The sequence below is a fragment of the Halichoerus grypus genome, chromosome 14 (genome assembly GCF_964656455.1).
Source record: "Halichoerus grypus chromosome 14, mHalGry1.hap1.1, whole genome shotgun sequence".
NCBI classification, from domain to species: Eukaryota; Metazoa; Chordata; class Mammalia; order Carnivora; family Phocidae; genus Halichoerus; species Halichoerus grypus.
The window spans coordinates 78,537,179-78,547,542 of NC_135725.1; the positions used below are offsets into that span (position 1 = coordinate 78,537,179).

At 39.5% G+C, this 10,364-nt stretch overlaps 1 pseudogene; it reads right to left on the minus strand.

The window, feature by feature from the left end:
• Window positions 1-3,081: 3,081 nt before the first annotated feature.
• LOC118526554 (adenosine 5'-monophosphoramidase HINT1 pseudogene) lies at window positions 3,082-3,455 on the minus strand (annotated as a pseudogene).
• Between the last annotated feature and the right edge of the window lie 6,909 nt (window positions 3,456-10,364).

The window sequence follows — 10,364 nt, forward strand, 5'->3', positions numbered from 1 at the left end:
AATAACAACAATGATAGCTAAAATTTACTAAGCACTTAATGTGTGCCCAGCATTTTGTTTAGTGTTTGCATAAATGTTCTCATTCAATCCTTTCAAAAATTCTGTTATCTCCATTAAGCTTTTCCTTGTTTGTAAAATAAAGATAACAATTATCTTCATTTTGCAAAAAAGAAAAGCAAACAGAAGATATATATAAGTGGGCGCCGGCGCCTGGGTGGCTCAGTTGGTTGAGGGTTTGACTCTTGATTTCGGCTCTGGTCTTGATCTCAGGGTCATGAGATGGAGCCCTGGTTGGGCTTTGTGCTGGGTGTGGAACCTACTTAAGATTCTTTCTCCTTCTGCCCCTCCCTGCTCACGTGTTCTCTCTCTGTCTCAAAAAAAAAAAAAAAAACAAAAAAACAAAAGAAGAAGATAAATATAAAACTATCTTGCAAATGGTAAAGCCCTTTATGAGTGATAGGTATTCTTATCAACAAACTGTCTCTCTGTGTTCAGTTCCATAGTGAAGGTCCTCTGAATTAGGTTTTTGTATCAGTGCCTTCATTCATACTGTGTGTAGACACAGAGTATGTGCTTGGCACAGTTGTGGTGTGCTGACAATTGTTTAACAACCAGCTCTCTGAGGGGGGAAGTCTTTTGCAGTATCTGCCAATTTCCATGGTGTAAATGCTCTAATCCTGTTGGTTATGTGCTACCAACTTGAAGTGACTGAACTTGTAATTGTATATAGATGTTGACAGTCATCTCTCTTCAGCCAGAAGGATGTTCCCAATGTGTCACTGATACACAGTCTTCTAATATGTATATTTCCCTCCAGTCCTGGCCTCTCTCCTTTCTCCACAATGCAGCCCAAGTGGTCTTTCTACATGCAAGATACACTCTTCTGTTTGAAATTCTTCATGGCTTGACACTCTCTCATTGTCAAGTTAAAGATCAAATATCTTAATATGTCTTGTCCTACAAGACTCTACATGAGCTCACCTTGGCCTCCTCCCTAGCTTTGACTCTTATTTCCAAACATAGTCCTCTGCTTCCACCACTCTTCTTGAAGAAGCAGAAGTGCAGGGAATGAGTCGGCTGTGCTTATCATTGTTTTCTCAGTTCTTAACATAGGCCTGATGCTTGTTGGGTGAGTCTATGATTGTAAGATGTTATATTCTGAGTACAAAGTCTTTGGCCTCTTTATACGATGTGACTGTGCATTTGCCCAGTATATGCACACATTTCCAACTTAAGGGGATTTAGCTTGGCAGAGAGCATTATTGAAGTTGCTTTATGTCTGGTGCATTATTATTCAATCGCATTTCCCCTGGTGCAGAGCTGGCAGGCTGCTCCTCCGTGACAGATGTGCTTGCTTTGGTTGAGTCACCACCACAAGGCGCATTATCAGTTTTACTAATGTTTGCTCTTTTATACTCTAACAGGTAGTGTGATTCATCCAGTCAGTGCAAGTCAGGAGATGGATGCATACATAAATCTGTACTGTGGGATGGTTTGCACACAAAATTTCGTCCAGAGGGGGAAAACATGGAAAACATGACTGCTGCATGCATGGGTAATACATGTATGTATAAACAAAGATAAACACTCAAACTTTTGTTCTTGATTATTTGATTCTGGAAGAATCACAGATCCGAAGGATTGGGATGGATCTTTTATTACTTGTTGCTAAGTACCAGTTTGCCAGACTGTGCTAGACTCAACACATCTGAGTCAGCTGGAGATAATTTTCATATTCAGATTCCTTGGTTCAGAACTTAAATACATTTTTTTTTTTTTTTTTTTGAGGAGAGCGAGGGGGGAGCCTGAGAATCTGCAGTTTTTAAAAGCTCCAAAAGCTCTTGAACTGACCATGTTTTATACCATGTATACCTCATATGGGCAGAGGGACAGTGTTTCATTTCACATGCTAACTCTAACCAGTTGGACATGGTTGCCTGGAGTTCTGTGTTTGGAAAGAATCTGAGGAAGCATCGTGAAAATTGCCATGATTGATTAGTGATGCCTTTAATGAGCCTGCATGGGGAGGTAGTGGTATGTATTCCTTGTAGTTGATGACTCCTACACTGTCCAGCCACGTAAGTTCAATCCCCTTTACAATGACTTAAACTGTGGCCTCTCAGGGTCTCCTGGGACATTTGCATGGAAAAGAAAGTTCCAGTGCTCTCAGGGTAACATACTCCATCTCGCCATGGTTCTTTCTCATTTGAATTAAAGATCTCTTTCTGAGGATTCCATTCAGATCGAAATTTTATTCCTTAGGATCAGGCAAAACAAGTCTACAACCTCTGCCTGTGATGGCCCTTCAGCTATGGTGTGGTTGTGATCATAATACCTTCGTCCACATCTGTTCTACTTTGGGATAAACTGAGTCCCATTCTTTTTATGACAAGTCATTGACCCTCTACCCAATGGTAGTCATTTTCTTCTAGACATGCTTCAGTTTGATAATATCCCATTAGGTATATGCTGCCCAGAACCAGACATTCTCTAGCTCTGGTGTAAGCATCTGTAGAAAGCATAAGATTACCATCACCATCAGTTGGTTAGTTAGTTAAATAATTACTTAATTATGGTAGACTTTTTGGCAGGTATATGGTATTGCTGACTCAAATTCTGCTTACTTTTGACAATTGTTTTTTCCATATGATTTTCTGCCAGTCCTCCTTATTACTTCTGCACTGGAGTGCTAAAGTATCAAAACATAAAGCCTACATTTTTTTTCTCTTTAAATTGCATCTTGTTACAGTAGGCCATTCTATATAGCTCAAGAATATTCAATATATTGATAAAGCTCTCAGTATTTGAAGTTAAGCAGATCTGAGTTTGAATCTTGGCTTTGCTTCTAAGTAGTTGTATGAACAGGGAGATTTCCTTGAAATCTTTACGTTTTAGTCCTTTAAAAAAAAAAACTGTAAACCATGCAACATTATCTTTTATTATGTATGGGTTTTTAAAAATTATTTCCTTAATCTCTCCAAACACAGGCAAAAATAAGTGTATTGTGTAACATATTAGAATTTGCAAATATTGATAATTGCCTAGAGAAGGGAAAATTATCCCTTAAAACATGCCTACCCAGGAGGCCAAGTCATCTGCCAACCTCCAAGAACATGGAGATGAACATGACAGACAGATTGTGCCCCATCTCAACCTTCATTCACCACCATTTGATAACCCTTCTTCAGGCCCAGATCAGCAGCACATTTCTTGCCAATCATCATTAAATGCCCAAGAAGACTTCCGTCATCACCTTCTGCTATAGGAATCTGGGATTTATGTTTCTTGGGTATCACCAGAAAATGTGTTGGTGCGTGAGGGGAAAGGTCATGGAAAACAAGACACTGGTCATCCTCAAAAATGATTTTGGCTGGGATTTCCTTGTGAATGGTCTTCCTGAAAATTGTGTCTTTGCCAGTCCACCTGGCCTGAGCCTTGGTGAAATCATCTGCCATCTTGGCCTTTCTCCTGTGTGGCCGCCCCAGAGAGAAGCCTAGTCTTTTTTTTTTTTTTTTTCCCCAAAAAAGTCTGCCCTCTAGAGTTATTGGGATGCAATATTCCCAGTGTGCTGGAATATGGCAAAGATTCTAGACAAGTGCTGGTTATTATTTTCCTGTCATCAAGTTCATTTGCTGATTCCCAAAACTTCCTATTAGTTAACCCTTGAACAACACAGGTCTGATTTGTGTGGGTCTACTTTCACACAGTTCTACTTACATGCAGATTTTTTATGTTACAGTACTATAAATATATTTTCTCTTATGATTTTCTTTTTTTTTTCCTTAACATTTTCTTTTCTCTGGCTTACTTTATTGTAAGAATACATATATAGTACATACAAAATATGTGTTAATCGACTGTTTATGTTATCACTAAGTCTTCTGGTCAACAGTAGGCTATTGGGAAAGTTTCTGAGGAGTGAAAAGTTATACATGAATTCTCATCTGTGCAGGACAGTCAGTGCCCCTAACCCCCACATAGTTCAAGGGTCAATTCTACATGTAAGGTCAAAAAAAAGTCTTCATGTCCACTTTCATTAATTCAGCAGTACAATCAAAACTTATTAATTATCTGCTTTGTCCTAGACACTCTGCTAGACACAGGGGGTTCCTTGGTGAATGGGAGACACAAAATTCCTACAATCATGGAATTCGCAGTCCGGTGGGAAGGAATATGATGAAATAAGTAGTTATAATAGAGTGTGCCAAAGGCTATGCTAAAAGACACATAATATTTTATGAGAGACTTATGTATTTCCACTTAATATTTATTAAAATAAAATATGTACTGGAGTGAGGTAGGAAATTTCCCCTATCTCTGGCCTCCATATTTCCCTAAGTCTCCAATCTAGAAGGTTGATGTTCATGTTTGAAAGACTAGCATAAAAATCTGCCATACAGGAAAATGCTATGGACTTCATGAATTGCAAGGCCCAAGAAGATAGAATGTCTTCTTTTTTCTTCTTTGTATCTCTAGTGCTAAGCACAGTGAGTGGCATGTAATAGGTCCTCAATAAATATTTGTTAAATGAATAAATGCACCCGGCTATGTGTTTCAAGTTCATGAAAGCATGCAAATGGCCATTCACTGACCTAAAGGTTATTCTCCAAGGTCCATGCTGAGTAAGAAAGAAAAGGGATTGTCAGCCTTGTTCTCCTTGCCTGACCCACTCCGTTCTACTCTGATATCCTTTAGTTTCCCATGAACAATAATGAAGGAGTGAACAGCTGAGATATAACAGTTTAACTTTTGTAGTTTGGAGCAGTTTTCACTCTGGATTTTTAAAGTGAAATGGGAAAGTGTGTGTGTGTGTGTGTGTGTGTGTGTGTGTGTGTGTGTGTGTATTTAATCAGACTCTCACCCTCTTCATTTGGGCAGTGGTGACAGATACCCTCTGCAGGTCTCTTAAGCCATAACACCTTCCTGGTAAATGAGGCCATCACAGACAGGAAGCATGGCATGCTGCACTGCCCAACTGAACTGCAGTGAGGTGCAATGAAAAGTAGTTTGTTCATTACAATCTGATTCTCCATCTGTCTGGGGTGGTCCTTTATATCTCTCCATCACTGCACTTATTTTGCTGGCTCTGATAAAGAGGTGAATAGACTCCATTCCTGGGCACAGACAAAGACATAGCCTACCTCGTTCCCCCTCCCCGTCCCCTGAGCTTAGCACCTAGAATACTCCAGGCACTGAAAGAAACTAAGGAGCTCAGGAGCAGGAGGGAAGCCCTATAAACTTACTGAGGCAGCTCACCAGTGAATAGTTACTCAGAAAGTGAGGGCTGATTATTCAATGAGAATTGTCATTTGGGGACAATGAGGACAGATGTTCAGGATATGGCCACTGCCCTTATGCCTTGGTCCAGTTAAACTTAGGGGTGTGAGGGCGTGGACATCAGCAGGCAAAGGATCTGAACCTAGGATTGGATTCAGTTAATGTGGAAGGTGATCAGCGAGGGGTTAAACCCAGTTTCAGGGAGCAGTAGGAAGCCAGTATATGTGATCAGCACAGATCAATAAGGAGGCAAGTACACCAAACACTTTATGTGGTCCCCCCGATGTGTGGGTTTTTTTTTTTTTTTTTCTAACACCACCAAGCAGTTCTCAGACACCAGCTGGCTGTCCCACAGTCCAACTCAATTCTGACACTGTCCACCTGGAGATAGCATCAGTCCCATAGGTTAAGGCCTCAATCCAACAGCACTGCTACCCCCAGGTCCCATTCAGATACCGATTGCAAGTCCAGGTTGTCACGTGTGCTTCTGACCCAGGGGCTGTAGATCAGAGGTTCCTGCAACTGTCTTCTTGGGTTTAATTCATTTGCTAGAATGACTCCTAGAACTCAGAAAAATACTTTGCTTCTGAGATTAATGGTTTATTATGAAAAAATACAGCTCAGGAACAGCCTGATGAAAGAGATGCATAGGCAAGGCATAGGGAAAGGGTATGGTGTCTTCTCCAGGCTGCCCGTCCCCCACCCCCGCCATGTGTTCTCTGAACCCTGTCCTTTGGGGTTTTTTATTACATAGGCATGATTGGCCGTTGGTGATTGATTCAGACTCTAGTCCTTCTTTCCTCCCCAAGGTCAGCAGGGTGGGGCTGACCTTCCAACTCTAATCACAAGGTTGGTTCCCCTGGCAACCAGCCCCCAGCCTTAGGCACTTTGCAAAAGTCTCTCATTAACATAAACTCAGGTGTGGTTGAAAGGGGTTTATATGAATATCAAGATACCTCTATCACTCTTATCACTTAGGAAATTCCAAGTGTTTCAGGAGCCAAAAACAGGGATAAAGACCAAATATATATTTCTTATTATAAATCTCTCTGTCACAGTCACCGAACACAGTTGTGACTCCAGGTTTACTACAGGAGACACCAGGTGCTTAAAGAATTCAAAGGAAAGGTGTCTCTAGGAAGAAAAATCCATATAATCTAGAGGATAGCTAGACGGTTTTGGTGACATAAATTAGCAGATTACAGGACCCATGAAGACCTGTAATCTTGGGCCCAGAAGGCAGGGAAGTTGATACAAGTCAGACAAGATGCTAATTTAATAAAATTACTAGAAAAAATGGGTGAGATCATTTTTGACTTTAAGATTATTAGAAAAAATGGGTGAGATCATTTTTGACTTAAAATAAAATTAAGTAGTATTTCTATAAACCTGACAAGTGGTTAATTACTAAAAATGCTTAAAATTCCTCATATGCACCATATTTTAACATACTATTCAAAACTGATATTTAGGAGTGCCTGGGTGACCCAGTGGGTTAAGCGTCCAACCCTTGGTTTTGGCTCAGGTCATGATTAGATTGAGCCCCATATGGGGCTCCAGGCTCAGCATGGAGTCTTCTTCAGATTCTTTCTTCCTCTCCCTCCTCCTCTGCCCTTCCCCTCTCTCTCTCACAAATAAATAAATAAATAAATAAATAAATAAATAAAACCTTTAAATTAAAAAAAAAATGCCATTTAAAGCAAATTTAGGTACAATAGGGTTAATGGTAAACCATAATTTTTTATTGTTTCTTCATTTTTGTAATTCTTGCTCTGGTGTAAGACTTCACATTTCCATTGAGAGCACCAACTTTCTCAGTAGAACAACGGAAGGTGTCTTTCTCATTTTCCAGCTAGAAAGGCAAATGGGAAGTTCATGGAAGGTCCCAAAAGCTTATTCCCAGGGACAAAGGTAAAACTCATTGAAATAAAGCTCCTGGTCCTTTACTTCCACTTAAAGTAGGAAGGTTCAGCTTTTTTTTATACAGAATGTGTTAGATTCTGTATAAAATCTTAATAAAATTTTTTTATACTTTTGGTAGTTCATAAAACATTGAACTTCAATGACCCCACTCCTGCTCTGTGACTCCCACTTTTAAAAAGATAAAAATATACACATTCAAGTTTGAAAGGCATGATTTGAGAGGTCACCTATTACATATTTCCACAAGAAGTTAATGTGATAGAGTGGTGGGGAAGAGGGTTTGGAAATAGATCCAGCTTCAAATGGTAGTTCTAGAATTTCTACATAATAATAGCTAACGTTCATGTGGAGTTTACCATGTGTCACACACTATTCAGAGCACCTAAAATAAACTCTTATCATCATCACACAGATTATAGAGTAGGTATTATTATCATATTTGATGTTACTAATATTTTCTATTTCGCAAGTAAGAAAGGAGAGATACATGTTAAATAGCATTTCTAAAGTCACATGGTTTAATAAGATGCAGAGCTGGTAATTTCAACTTCTGCAGGCTGCCTTCATGTTTTTAATCATGAGGTTATCCTGCCTTGAGTCTATACGTCAGAAGCAGGGAATTTGTCCTGTACCAGCAACGAGATAAATCCTCATTCACTTTTCTCTCTATGGTGCACACCATTTACTTATTCATCCATTCATTTGGCAACTATTTATTGAAGTCTTACTATGTGCTACAGCACCACTTAGATACCTTTCCTCATTCTTTGATATTTACTTAAATAAATTCATAAAAATCATTTAATTTCAATAAACACCATTTTCTCCTGCAGTTTTAATTTCCTTGGAGAGACACAAAGCACTAGGCATTGTAAGCCACTACGGACCTGCATCTTCCATGGGTCTACTTTTTTTTTTTTTTTAAAGATTTTATTTATTTATTTGACAGAGAGAGACACAGTGAGAGCAGCAACACAAGCGGCCGGGGTGGGGGGAGAGGGAGACGCAGGCTTCCCGCCCAGCAGGAGCCTGATGTGGGGCTCGATCCCAGGACCCTGGGATCATGACCTGAGCCGAAGGCAGATGCTTAAGGACTGAGCCACTCAGGCGCCCCCTATGGGCTTACTTAACTGACTAACAGATGGGACCCAGCCTTTGTGAAACCCAAGTATATATTATAGCTTGGGGTTATTCTTCCAGAGTCTTCTACTGATAGCTCCCACAGCCTCATCTACAGATGTGAGTGGCCTTAGAAATCCTATAGACTCAATGAAAACACATAATCCTTTCAGTTTCTTGAGGGGGTAGGGGGTGGAAGTGGTATTTTTTTCATTTGTAACAATAAAATTGTGTTTGGAGAATGGACACCTCAAAATGTGATTACTCAAAGAGTCCTCTTTCTCAAAGTTAAATTCACAAAAAGGTAGTTTATGTCCTCAGAGAAATCAATTAATCCACCTTCTTCAAGATGGGTGTCCTTCTGGCTTTCGTATTGGGTGCAATCTCATTTTATTATTATATTAAACCAATAAAAGCATTCCAAGCATTCTCTTGTCAGGGAGCAATAAAAAAAAAAAAAAGGCAGCATCCTGTGTTAGATAAAATCTTTCATTATATACAACCAAAATGCCGTGTATTTTGCAATGGTGAAATGTATTTGTGCATTTTACACATGTGATGTGAATCATTTTAAAAGCCATAATCACAAGACAGCAGATGCTAATAAATTTTCAATCTGTTAGGCTTTGTTTTCTGGAGAATGAATTTGATTTGCGATGCAAATGTTACATGGGTGATTGTGTTTAGCCATGGAGATTATTATGGGAGGTCTGGTATGCTAACCTCTGGGGTATTTTTTTAACTATCTGATAATGTTTGCAGAGAATCCACTTCCTAGGGTACCATGCTTCACAGCAATGGGCTCATTCACCTGTCATAACCCCTTTTAGGATTCTCTTTCCAGCTTTGTAGTATGTAGGAGGACCTGTTTATCAGGAATCTGAATCCTCTATAGGACACCAAATGATTGGAGTCTTAATCCTGAGCTATGTGCTTTCCTTTCCACTGTCTCATTCCTAACTGTGGACTCTTGGGTGATTCTTATGTTGCTCCTTCCTTTAGCAACTTCAGTAGTTAGTCAGATAGTTCCTGCTACTCACTTTTCACTCTGATCTCCAAATCTTGACCTTGGCTCACATGCTTATAATGGCCCCATAATCTGGCATTGCTAATACAGTCCTCTTTATCCATGCTGAATATAGCCTGGTTTGAAAGAGGATCAGTGATGAGAGTCCTTCAGAACTGAGGGCTATAGCTGGAAGTAGGTGACTAGAAGTACCTGGGAATGTTTAATTCTAGGGAGAGCAAGACCAAGACAGAAACTAAAAGAAATCTGTGGATAAATGCAGAATCCAAAATTTAGATGCTTACCACAGTATAGAGATGGATCCAGAAGCTACAAGTGAAGTAATAGGAGCTAAACTGGAACAGAATGCACTGGCAAAAAAATCAGAAAATTGGAAAAGTAAAATGATACAACATCAAGATACCATCCCTAGTCGTCTCAGAAGAACGTTGCTTGACGACTTAGTGTAGCACCAATAAATTTGTATCTCCGCTTCTCCATATGCCGTTGTTTTCATTCTAAGAAGATTGTACTGTATTGTATTGTATTGTATTTAAGATTTATTTATTTATTTTGAGAGAGAGAGAGAGGTAGGGAGGGGCAGAGGGGGAGGGAGAGAGAATCCCAAGCAGACTCCACTCTCAGCCCGGAGCCTGACATGGGGCTGGATCTCAAGACCCTGAGATCATGACCTGAACTGCAACCAAGAGTCAGATGTTTAACCGACTACACCACCCAGGCGCCCCTCAAAGAAGATTTTAAATGCACTAATTGATACCTGACAATGAGTTCCAGCTAATGGTGAAAAAAAAAATCTTTGAAAATGGAAAGCAGAAGAGATTCTTTTTAATGTAAGTTAAAGTTTAGAAAGTTGGAGATAACATACTTGAATTTCATGCACTCACCTCTAAAATTTACATATAAGCATATATATTTTTAATAACTTGCATTTATATACTTGTGATATTATGCCTTATACATATTCCTGATTGCAAATCTGTAGCACATTTCATTAATGTTTTATAATTTAATTGACAGT